The following is a 13,502-nucleotide window of genomic DNA, read 5'->3' as shown; positions in this document are numbered from 1 at the left end:
CTTCATTTAATAAATCACCTGCTTAATTGATCACAATTAAATTGCTCCAGGTGTTAAGAAATTGATGATTAAAGGTTACCTGTAAAACCTGCTGGATAGGGGCTCTCCAGGACCGGGTTTGGGCAGCACTGCTCCAGGGAGACCAGTAGTGTCTGGTAACCAATCAGTTGCCGAATCGTTGAGTCAGTTTGTTGACTTTCATATTAAACAATTAGTAACAGAATTACTGTCTTATTTGTCACATACCAAAGATGTGATTCATTTGCTTGCCAGATAATTGGTTCCATCTGAGACATTTCTTGTAACATTTGATGTTGAAAGTCTTTATATTAATATAGCACATAATGAGGGGCTTGAAGCAATGTCACATTACCTTGAAACCAAATAATCAGCCCACTCATTTACTTTCACAGATAACTAAACATATACTTACATCGAATTATTTCATTTTTAATGATAACTATTATCTACTAGTTCAAGGCACAGCGATGGGATCTACTTTTGCGCCTGATTACACAAACTTATTTATGGGTTATTGGGAAAAACAACATATTGATAATATTGCTGTTAACTCATTGTTACCATCCGTAGGTCTGTGGAAAAGATATATAGATGATATATTGGTTGTTTGGACAGGTTTGGAAGTGGATTTACATTCATGTAAAGACTATATAAATGGTACTAGAGCCTGTTTAAAATTCACTGTGGAATATAGCACTGAAATACACCTCTTGGATTTATTAATTTCTACTTCTGACATTAATACAACCAATACATCTATTTTTTGAAAACCTACAGATAGGAATACTACATTATGCGTTGATAGCCATATACCATATGGAGAGTTTTTAAGGCTAAAACAAATCTCTAATAAAAACACAGGACTTTCAAACGAAAGCTTCAGATTTGCAGAGGCTATAATAAACATAGCTCTAAAGGGAACAGATTAAAAGAGTTATTATTAACTACAAAAAACACACATGAAGTAACATCTGACACGGTTTCTTTTGTCACAGAGTTTAATCATATGTCTAATGACATTAAAAATACAGAAATGCTGGAAAATGCTGGCATCTGATACAGGCAATTGGCTTAATAAATCTGACATTCATGGTAATTATCAATGTGATAGATGTGTCTATTGTTCTAACACTTATAATATTAAATATTTCACGCGTCCGCATTCTGCACGTAAATTCCCAATAAAAAATGTTATTAATTGTAACTCTACACATACTGTTTGTATGCTGAAATGCCACTGTGGTCTTATTTATGTGGGACAAACAAAACGTAATCTTAAAATTAGGATTGCAGAACATTAAGCGGCTATAAGGAATAATAATATGGATTATTATATGGATGCAATAGCCAGGCATTATAATGCACTCAATCATGGATCTTCACTGAGCCTTACGTTTATAGGAATGAAAAAGGTGACGACAGTATCTATAAGAGGTGGTAACATTGTTAAACAATTAAGAAGAGAAGCCTTCTGGATACACACATTAAATACGGTTGAACCTAATGGTCTCAATGAGACGCTAGAACTGAGCAAGTAGGAGGATTAATTCGCTCGCTGCTTGGCCGAATGGATGAGGCGGAGACCCCCATTGATAAAACATAGAAATTATTTTTAAGAAAGGTGGAGATGGGGAGGTGGGTTACAATGAAATCGAAACGCAACTGAGAGGTAAGTGAAGAGGGTGTTTATAGTGTGAACAAGCTTAATTAGCTGATGTGTAAATTGAATGATTCAATTTGGTGATGCGGAGATTGGTGTCTGACCTACCTCCCAAGCTTTAGTTATGAACTTCATTTGTTCAATTAAATGTTAGCTAATTAATGATCATGCAATCAATGATGTAATGTAATTGCTAATTAACAAAGAATATATAACACAATAAATAGTGATATTGCTAGCATTTACAGATTTTGTAAACTGATGAATACACTGATGTGTCGAAACGCGTTGTTTTACACTTTTTAAAACAAATGGATATAAATAAAGCTTGGTTTTAATGGGATAGCGAGTACTTCACCTCATTGAACTGTTCATACTTTAAAGGATCTACAGGAGTGTGCTGCCATACCGGTTTCTGTTATTGGGGACAAGTGGATACTACAACCAGCTGTATCAGAGACAATTTTATTTAATTAATTATCTATTCCTTTGTGGTAAGCACCTCATCACATTAAACTTCTTGTGCACAAATGACTTTATAAAAAGTTTAAATAAAGTTGTTATCAAAAGTTTACATACCCCAATGGAAATTTATAATTTCTAGAAATTTCTTGAAAACAAAGAATTTTAGGGAAAATCTTTTGTAGCAAAAGTTTTGCTTTTTTGGATGAGGAAAGAAAGTTACAAGAAATAGATCCCTACAATTATTTATTTCAGCAATTTTTTTTGCAAAACTCCAAAAAAGCTAATTCAAAAGTATTCATAACCGGACCAGGAAAATTAAATTAATAGCTAGTTGAGGCACCTTTAGCAATAATAACCTCTTTTAAACGATTAGGATAATTGTCAATGAGCTTTTGGCATGATTCTTTAGTGATTTTTGTTTCTTCAAAACAAAATTGTTCCAGTTCCTTCAAATTCCGAGGACTTCTCTTGTGCACAGCTTTCTTCAACTAATTCCAAATATTCTCAATCGGATTTAGATTGGGACTTTGACTAGGCCATTCCAGAACCTTGATTTTATTCTTCTTTAACCATTCTGAAGTAGATTCTGATGTGTGCTTTGGATCGTTGTTGTGTTGGAACGTCTAGTTGCACTTTAAACCAAGTTTTGTAGTGGAGGGTTTCAGATGATTGGCCAATATCTTTTGGTATGCTATGGAATACATTTTTACCATGTATTGGAACTACATTTCCTGGGAGCCAAGATTGAAGGAACCAACCCCCAGGCACCGGGCTATGGCACAGGGGTGGTGGTCGGGGCTGTGGTGGAGGTGATCTCCTCACCTCCCCCCCTTCTTCATAGCTGGCAGCTCCCTCTTCTGGGGCTCCGGCCACACTCGCTCCTGCAGTGAAACTGCTGCGGGGGGAGGGCTGGTCTCCTGACCTCCCCCCCCCTTCTTGGCGTCTGGCGGCTCCCCTTTGGGGGCTCCGGCCACAGTATTCCCTGCTATCATGAAAGGCTGGCAGCGACCCCAGGTGAAGCAGAGCTGGCAGTGACCCCAGGCGAAGCAGAGTTGGCAGCGACCCCAGGGAGGCGACGGCAGCAGCGGACCCACGGAAGGCGACAGGAGCAGAGGACCCTCGGGAGTCAACGGCGGGAGGGGAGCCCCTGGCCATGAAGGAGGCAGCAGGAGCTCCACTTCTCCTTCTGGTGGCGACGAAGGCAGCAGGGGCTCCTCCCATTCTGGCGGCGAAGGCGGCAGGGGCTCCTCCCCTTCTGGCGGCGAAGGTGGCTGGGGCTCGTCCGCTTCTGGCTGCGAAGGCGGCAGGGGCTCCTCCCCTTCTGGCTGCGAAGGCAGCAGGGGCTCCTCCCCTTCTAGCTGCGAAGGCGGCAGGGGCTCCTCTCCTTCTGGCTGCGAAGGCAGCAGGGGCTCCTCCGCTTCTGGCTGCGAAGGCGGCAGGGGCTCCTCCCCTTCTGGCTGTGAAGGCAGCAGGGGCTCCTCCCCTTCTAGCTGTGAAGGCGGCAGGGGCTCCTGTGAGGGGGCAGTTCGCTGGGAAATGCCCACTCACCACAGATGCAGCAACAATATTGTACGCCCATGTTGTGGAGGAGGCCTTCCCAGCCAACCTCCTCCTGTGGCTGTAGCCCTGGTTCCACCTCCTCTTAATGAGGTGGGGAGTGGTAGTAGTCGGGCAACATGTGCCTGACCTTGCCAACTTCAAAGCACCACTCCTCCCCCCTCAAGCAAGTTAAGCTGACCTCCACTGCGGCAGAGACACGATGGGGCTTGCGACCAGCCCCACGCTGCTGCTGCTTCTGCTTCTGCCACTGCTTCCTTCCCATTTTCCCTTCACACACAAAAAGTAAAAAAAAAACTGCAGTACTGTGGCAATGTGGCCACGCCCTTGTGTGTAGTTTGTGTTATATGTTGTATGTTGCGTGAGTAAATGTTGGTGTATAGTCATTGGTACACGGGATATAAATGGGTCTGTGTAACACGAGTGATTTAAAAATGTAGATTTGTATTTCGGCACGAGGATGGCACAAATCACTTCACGTGCTGGTTAAAATGTAATGTGTGGTCACGGGAGTACACTTAATTAACGTGCTTGGATTCAAGTGAATAATTAATTAGTAATTGAATCCCAGCACAACAGTATAAATAGATGCACGTTTCATTCACTCAGGGTTGGGTGTTCGGTAAGTGGAGAACGGGAATGGAGACGGCGGTAATTGTGAATTATAAAAAGAATAGTTAAAGTATCTGCTCACCGTGTTTGTTCGTTTGTCTGTTTAATGTTTAGTCCGTTTTTGTTTATATATTTATTTTGGTGTAAGTGCCGTGTCCTGTTTTGTGTTCTGTCTGTTTAAACCTTTTATTTTGTTTAATAAACGCTGAGTGCCACCATTGCACTCAGCATTACTCATCACCACCGTCTGTCTGTGTGTTTCTTCCGGGTCTGACATGTCACCACTCAGCCAGCCTTGTGACAAGTACCCATTCCGGCCTGAGTCCAAGCGGCGCTATGGATCCCACACTAACACCACGTGTGACAGGGTGGCTTAGTGGTGACGTCAGGCCAGAATGCAGGAACAAAACAAGCAGTGAGGTGCAAAAGGGCACCGTTTATTTTCTTCAAACAACAAAAATAAAATAAACAGTTTTAACAAAGAGAAACACTTGCTCACAGAGCAAAATAAAAGTTTAAACAAAATAATCATGAACACTAAACACAAACAATAGGTCAGGCTGGGCAGTTGCAGCTGTGATCTTGAAGTTGCGTGTTTCTGGCTTGCAATCTGTGAAAATGTTCTTTCGGGACCAGAGGGTATGTTTGAAACCATGACTGCTTCACCTCCCTGTGACTGTCACGGTCATATTTTAGTTGTGTTTACATGGTTGGTAATCCTTGGGATACATCTTTCGGAACATGATTCTGATAATTTGTGTGTACAACTTAAAAAAAAAAATTATTTTTTATTATTTGCTCCCAATTTGGAATGGCCAATTATTTTTAGAGTCAGCTCACCGCTACCACCCCTGCGCTGACTCAGTAGGGCGAAGATGAACACACGCTGTCCTCCGAAGCGTGTGTCGTCAGCCGATCGCTTTTTTTCACACTGCGGACTCACCATGCAGCCACCCAAGAGCTACAGCGTCGGAGGACAAAGCAGCTCTCGGGCAGCTTACAGGTAAGCCCGCAGGCGCAAGGCCAGACTACAGGGGCTGCTGGTGCGCGGTGAGCCAAGGACACCCTGGCTGACCTAACCCTCCCTCCCCCTGGGCGACGCTCGGCCAATTGAGCGCCGCCCCCTGGAAGCTCCCGTCCTCGGTCGGCAAAGGAATAGCCTGGACTCGAAGTCGCGACGTCCAGACTATAGAGCGCATCCTGCACTCCACGTGGAGCGCCTTTACTGGATGCGCCACTCGGAAGCCCCTGATCCCGTGTTTTAAAAAAATATATATTTTTACAATCAGCGCAGTCCACTGACTTTCTAATTAGAACCTCTGTCTGCAGCATACATTTTACGTGAACAAACTAAAGGGCTTTAATTGGGCGAAATGAAAACAAACTAAACAGTCTGTATTGATTCATTTACCAGCACACACTGAAGTAATCGTGCTGGCAGTCTTATACAAGTACATTTTTCAAAGCCTTCGCCACCGTGGCGAACTTGGTCAAAAATAGTTGAGCCACAAGGGAAAACTTTTTGCTTGTGGCGACGTGGCGAGCAGCTAGCAGGAACGTAGTGTAGTGCTGTTGTGCCTTACTGATCATGTGAACAATTCACAAGCAATTTTTTGTCTTCATTTACCTTCTAAAGATGTTTAAAATTATTCTCTGAGTGGTCCTGTTCTGCTGTTCCATTTTAAGTTTAAATATTTTTCGTTATCTCAGTGAATTCAAAGAAATCACATGATACAGTGAACTCGTAATAGTATGTGGCAGCAAGGATGAAAGTCACAACCTCAAACTACGAAATTAAATCAGCAATAACTTGTATATTTCAGTTGCATTTCATTTTGTCTTTGTCTCTGTATCCTTCTTTTCTTTGCACCGTGCTGCATACAACTTCAAAAACATTTGCTGTTTGTAGCAAGCATGCAATATTTTTCCCTCAGTAGAGATAGTTGGTTCTTCTTTCTCCTTGTACATTTTTAGTGGTCCTGGGGCTAGCCTCCATAGAACTATGGGGGACATGTATTAAGATAGACCGACGCAGCACTAAATTGGCAGAATGTAAAATAGCACTCTGCCGCGGCACAAATTTCACCCCATCCCGAATGTATTAAGTGGCCAAAAATTAATTATTATTATTATTTATTTCTTAGCAGATGGCTAAATTAACATGAGGCACAGTGCTCAAAATGGGCTATTGGTAACACAGATTAACAGACTAATCTGAAAACTAGTGCCTCCCCTCCAAATGGGCTACCTCAATTGAACAATAGATAGGTCTTTGGAGAGGCAGAAATGATAGATCAAAATGGGCTAACCTGTGTTTTAAATAAAATGTACAGGTTTTAACCCACTAGTTTCTGGCTGCGCCAATGTAATGGATAGTTAAGTAGGTTAAAAGCTCACCAGAATGAAGCCAAGAACTGGGGTGATACCCTTAGAATGCTTGGGGCAAAACAAGCTGCAGTCTATTCCAATATATTGTCAGTCATGCAGGCAGAAAGGACATTGTAGTAATCAGTCTGTGATATTTAAAAAGGTATAAACAGCTTTACAGAACCAAAAATTGATACAAAAAAAAAAAAAAATCATATGTCAAGAAATACTTCTCAACTCTTGTAACACTGTGGCCATGCAATGCAAAAGGCTGCTTGATATTGATCTCTAAATTACAAGCCTCTGACCGATGTTAGTAAGGAGAACATTAACTCCAGATGCTAAGCTTTAAACAAGAAGTGGTTGTCAGTGTTAAACGGTACTGTATGAATGCGTGCCTCACTCTTACTGTTCTGTATGTTCAATTCTGTGCACTTAAAACAGCATACCAGGATATGCTGTGCTGGGCAAACACCCTTCTAGTTGGTTTTAATTTTGCTAAAAGTAACGATTCATAATTTTATGGTTATAAAAGCTTCATATATTGTACTTTTAGAAGAACAGGAGATTCATTGACCAGACAAACCATCTCAAAACATAAAGTAACTAATCTGTAATTGATTTGAGTAATTACTACCATTTTACCAATGCGATTTACAGTGGGGATTCTTCAGTATTTTTTTTTCGTAGCTTCAATGAATATTTTAAGTTTTTTTTTTACATATATATTTAATATCATTAGACCATCTACTATATAAGGCAACAATTAATTACATTAGAAACCTGTAGACATAGAAATAATTAAAAGACTTTAGATTGATATGAGGCTCTATTGATTGCTAAAGGACATGATCTGCATATAAAGCTATCTTTTGATCTTTGCCTCCTATGTGAACCCCCTCCCATAGTCCCAATAGCTGTTTCCAACACACTGATGGTGAACATAGCTGTCTCTTTCTAGGTAAGAAGCAGAGCATGGTGGCTTTTTAGTTATGGAACAGGGGAACTCTAGAGCATAGAGTTATAACCCATTTAAAATAAATGTCTGCCCAATTCGAAAGCCCCAATTTGCATGTTCCCTCACTGCTGCCACCTTTTTGACATTTAGATGCAGATCACCCGACAGCCTCTCACTTTAGAGAATCACGTGTCTTCCAACCGAGAAAACATGCTTCTGTATATCTTTTAATGCAAAGATCATATCTATTAAGTTACCTGTTTTAACCACAGGGGTCAAGATTGTCTTCCATAGGGCACCACTGTAATGGCTTGCCATCTCAGCCCATTGAACTGAATAGAGAGGCAGGGGATGGATGCAAACCACTGTCCTTGCGGTTCAAACATGAACATCTTACCATTCAAAGAACAATCTCTGTACTGGAAAGGTAAGTATGTGTTGTATGCTGATGTCAGTATTATTAACTCATCAGCTGCTAGGAGGAGGTCCAAAAATAGATTATTGCCACAAGAATTAAAACATAAAAAGAGAGAAATGAAAAGGCGCATTGGACAAGGAATAAAATCACAGCAATGTAGATCAATATGGGTTTCAGAAAGCTAAAGACATGTTTAAATGCACCCAGACATTTTATTTAATGGACTAAAACAACTAAAGAAAGCAGCAAGACACACATTACCCAGCGTCGAAGTTCCACATATTGTTCAATAGCCTACTATGAATTAACTGTACAATTAAACATGATTGTGGAACTGTAATTTTAAGAGAAAAAATCATGGTTTGGGATTACTGTTTCCTTTCCCAACAAACAGACTAGAAAATATGATTAAGATATTCAAATATTAAAGATAGATGTAAGAAGAGTAAGACAAAACAAAATGTACATGGCTATAAAAAGGTTTGAAAAGAAAGGATTTAAGATGTACTGTATATATACAGACACACAGCCAAACAGCAAATAATTCTGTAACTCCAACCCATTTTTCTCAAATAATCTTTTGCACTGGCAGGCATGATGGTTTTGTGTGCACCACAGGGGCTAGTGTGGGTAGAACTTATTCCACTTGTGATTTGAATCTTCAGTGTCTGAAATGCTTGCCTACTGCGCCACCTAGCTTGCAAATCAAAACCTGTGAAGTCAGGCCCCCCAATTTCCATATCGCCCTATCACTGCGGGGATATCCTCATTTGTACAGAGGCGTACACACACACCCAAACTTGTACAATGTGGGATGTTTTTGATGTCAAGTGAGAAAAAAAAATTCAGCCCCATTGGCAAAATTCCTCATTGTTAGGCAATAAATGATATCTTGATTAAATCTGTGTGTGTGATTATACTCAGAGTGTCTGCACCCGTGAGTCGTGATGACAGGCTCATGATGTCAGAAATAGGGTTTAACCTTGTATAAATTTTGAAGATCTAACTTTCTTTAGAATTAAAGCAGACAAAAGAGCTTTGAGATAAGCATAGCATATCTACAGAGGCTTGTTTCTTTGCATAGGGCTTGACTTAATTAAAAGCTGTTTAAAAAGTATTTGGAACAGATTGAAAAGAAGATCAAGCATTTTTTCTGCCAGTTCAAGTCTTGGAAAGCCATCCCTGGATTGTAAATCAAGAGGAGGAATGAAGCTATAAACTAAGAGAAGACTCCAGTTTATAGAACATTATATAGAGCCTGTGTCTGTAAGTTTTTTTCTTCTTCATGTTACTATATATATATGTTTGAAAATGAAAATGAAAAAAAGAAAAGTTTTTTTTGGATGTACATAAAAGGTTTAAATGATTAAAAATGTTTCAGACAAAAGCCCCTCTTCAGCTGTGTAGAAAGAAAAGTAAGCCGAAGAAGGGCTTTTACCAGAAACGTCCTGAAAATAAAAGATATATATATATATATATATATATATATATATATATATATATATATAGTGTGTGTGTGTGTGTGTGTGTGTGTGTGTGTGTTCCTAGAGTTTGTTATAATACATTTGAATGAGATTGTTCTAATGGAATGAAATCACATTTTTAAAGGTACTTTTATTAAAAAAAAGTTATAGAAGTTTTTTTTTAAAATAAACATTTAGTGACAGAAAGAAAGAAAGAAAGAAAGAAAGAAAGAAAGAAAGAAAGAAAGAAAGAGCGAGCAAACTTACAATTGAATGAGAATTCAATGATACTGAAGCCCAGGTGGAATTATTTTACATAAATTCAGTTTGTATTTGTGGTTGCTTTTTTACTTGCTATGCTTCAAAATGATACATACAAATACTCTATAATATAAATAAAAATACTTCCTACATTAGTTTAAAGGGGCATTGCAAGTTATACCAGCTGTCTTTAAAATGTGATTTGAGTTTTCTTTTTAAATGTCAAATAACATCATTTATGTTTAAAAGCTGACCAGCATGTTAAAAGCAACCTAGAAATACCACAGGGGAAAGTAAAAACTTATGGCAAAATTATTTTTTTTAATTGGAAGCTATCCAATTCAATAAACTCTGCAGTTTCTAAGTGTGAAATCTGGCATAAAGATTAATGACTAGCAGTAAATGCCAAAGGATTTGAATGGATTTATTAATTTTGACAAAAAATACTAAGCAAAACATGTTAATCTTTAGTTAAGAAAAGTATTAGATATTTTGGACATGAAGATACATAAATATCACTGTATCCCCACTTAGACATAAATAGATAAATAGACAATCAGGAAGATAGGTATGACTCGTAAATCTATCTTAATTCTGTATATTAGTAGAGGCAGACATACAGACAGACAGGCTTGCAGGCTGGCCGGCACACAGACGATAAAAGATAATAGCACTGTGTGAGTTGACAGCATTACATTCCCTTAGCTCAGCCTTGTCCACATTTCATGACAGGACCAGTAAAGCTAGAGGCTCATCCTGACTGAATACAAACCTGCAGCTGAAAGCCAAAACCACAACATACAGGTATGAAATCCTCTTACTAGAATACAAGCACAATCTGCTGCCAAAACAGTTCAATAGCCAAAGAGCTTGCAGTAAGGAAAAGGTGAATGGTGGCCAGTAAAGGAGGGTGCCGTTAGCCACAAGGCTACCGCTGAAAAGCAACATAACCCAATACAGTGCAGTAAGTGTACTTTATTATGGCAGCTTCAGCATTAAAACCGAACCCTCCAGCAATAAAACTGAACCCTCCAGCATTAAAACTGAACCCTCCGGCATTAAAACTGAACCCTCCGGCATTAAAACTGAACCCTCCGGCATTAAAACTGAACCCTCCCACATTAAAACTGAACCCTCCCGCATTAAAACTGAACCCTCCTGCATTAAAACTGAACCCTCCCGCATTAAAACGGAACCCTCCAGCATTAAAACTGAACCCTCCGGCATTAAAACTGAACCCTCCGGCATTAAAACTGAACCCTCCTGCATTAAAACTGAACCCTCCCACATTAAAACGGAACCCTCCCGCATTAAAACTGAACCCTCCTGCATTAAAACCGAACCCTCCTGCATTAAAACTGAACCCTCCGGCATTAAAACTGAACCCTCCGGCATTAAAACTGAACCCTCCCGCATTAAAACTGAACCCTCCCGCATTAAAACTGAAACCTCCCGCATTAAAACTGAACCCTCCAGCAATAAAACTGAACCCTCCAGCATTAAAACTGAACCCTCCCGCATTAAAACTGAACCCTCCCGCATTAAAACTGAACCCTCCGGCATTAAAACTGAACCCTCCGGCATTAAAACTGAACCCTCCGGCATTAAAACTGAACCCTCCCGCATTAAAACTGAACCCTCCCGCATTAAAACTGAACCCTCCGGCATTAAAAATGAACCCTCCAGCATTAAAAATGAACCCTCCAGCATTAAAACTGAACCCTCCCGCATTAAAACGGAACCCTCCCGCATTAAAACGGAACCCTCCCGCAATAAAACTGAACCCTCCCGCATTAAAACTGAACCCTCCAGCAATAAAACTGAACCCTCCAGCATTAAAACTGAACCCTCCCGCATTAAAACCGAACCCTCCCGCATTAAAACTGAACCCTCCCGCATTAAAACTGAACCCTCCAGCATTAAAACTGAACCCTCCGGTATTAAAACTGAACCCTCCCGCATTAAAACTGAACCCTCCGGCATTAAAACTGAACCCTCCTGCATTAAAACTGAACCCTCCTGCATTAAAACTGAACCCTCCCACATTAAAACTGAACCCTCCCGCATTAAAACTGAACCCTCCCGCATTAAAACTGAACCCTCTAGCAGATATTTTTGTCTGGGTGGCCATTTAACCATAGACTAGAATCCTTATTTTTCCAAGAACATTGTCTAAACCAATTAAGGTCCAGCTCTTAATGTACATTCTAACTGCACTACAACACTGTGCAACTGTGTGGGTTCGCCAGTGTGTGAAAAAGTAACGACACAATCGGACCTGCATACGGGAGGGGATGGGGGGAAGGGGGGGGGGGGGGGGGGGTTGTGTGGGATAAAATAAGTAAGCCGAAAAAAAAGCTGACTGTTTTTGTGCATGCTGTGCTCCGTGCCAAACACAGTAATTTACTACAAATCAAAACCAGCTTTCCTGGCAGATATTACACGTTCTCTGCCAGGAAAGTAGTTTTTTTACCTGTTTACATGCAGGTAAAGTAGACTTTGCAGAATGGAATTATATGAGGTATTTTTTTCCAGCTCAATGTGAAAGCATTATTTTCAATGGGAGTTGGAAATTGCAAAAAGCAGACAATACGGAAGACAGTGGGGAAGGAGAGGTACGCGATTGCCTTTACATTACAACCCTAAATACTCTATTCCAGCCACTAAACACTTTTAAAATAAGAGACACTACAGGAGATAATTTGTCACCTACTTAACCTATTTATAATACACACAATTACGGTAATAAAAAATAAATATATTTATTTCATATGAAGATGCATAAATACAGAATGCTACAGTGCTGTAGTTATTCCACAAATAAGGATAACCAAATAACCCGGATGATCCCCGGCACTATTCTGTTTATGTAACAAGTACTATGTATAAAAGTTTAAACCTGAATAAATACAAGATTGATTCTAAAATGAGATCCGGTAAGAAAAATATTCTTTCAGGACCACCACCTATGAGAAAGTTATTTGATGCTACATATCTCAGCATTTAAATATCACTATATCCCTGCATATAGATAGATAGATACAGTAGTCAGACAGGTACATAGGTAGCACTCCTTAGAAATACCATCTATTAATTATCTTAATAAAGTCTTTTTACATCCAGAGTGAGGTTGCATACAGTTTGCAATTTTTGCAAAAGCTTCCCCAGATGTGAATGTTGAGCAAGTGCATGTCACATTACTGAAATAACATTGTGCTAATTAAACAGCATGCCAGGGCTTTCAAGAACAATTATACAGAAAGATGAAACCAAGCTTTGATAAGCAGCGACGTATGTTTTTGTCATATTTCATTAATAATCCATTTAAGTTCTGGGCATGAAAATTACACATATTAGGTGACTGATTACTATTTGCTCCCTTTTTAATATTTACTGGCCAGTACCTACCGGTAATTCTACCCACCAGAACACATTTCCATAAATGTTGAAGCATTAGTTTACCACACATGATTTATCCCAGTGTGTGGTCATAATATGGTGTTAAAGTTCAGTAGGACGTTTAAAAGGTGTACATTGTAGTCTACTGGGTCTTTTCTATTAATCTTAGTGGGAGGGGGGCAATTACATTTTGGATCATTGAAACAGGGAGCTTTGTGTAGCAAGGTTCTAAAAAGCCTCTCATATAAGTAAAAATGTAAAACCACATTGAGTGCTTTGATTGGTTAAACCATGGAAGCATTAATATCCAGCAATGTTTCA

General features: G+C 39.8%; 1 protein-coding gene across 1 annotated transcript in view; it reads left to right on the top strand.

Moving 5' to 3' along the window:
• Positions 1–9,023: 9,023 nt before the first annotated feature.
• Positions 9,024–13,502, top strand: part of LOC117419400 (parathyroid hormone-related protein-like) — a 33,648-nt gene continuing 29,169 nt past the window's right edge. Inside the window, exon 1 of the mRNA XM_034032120.2 lies at positions 9,024–9,324. The gene's annotated coding sequence lies outside the window, so the exon portion shown is untranslated. The remainder of the gene's footprint in view (positions 9,325–13,502) is intronic.

The sequence above is a fragment of the Acipenser ruthenus genome, chromosome 14, assembly GCF_902713425.1.
Source record: "Acipenser ruthenus chromosome 14, fAciRut3.2 maternal haplotype, whole genome shotgun sequence".
Taxonomy (NCBI): domain Eukaryota; kingdom Metazoa; phylum Chordata; class Actinopteri; order Acipenseriformes; family Acipenseridae; genus Acipenser; species Acipenser ruthenus.
This window is presented reverse-complemented; position numbering and strand designations above follow the sequence as displayed.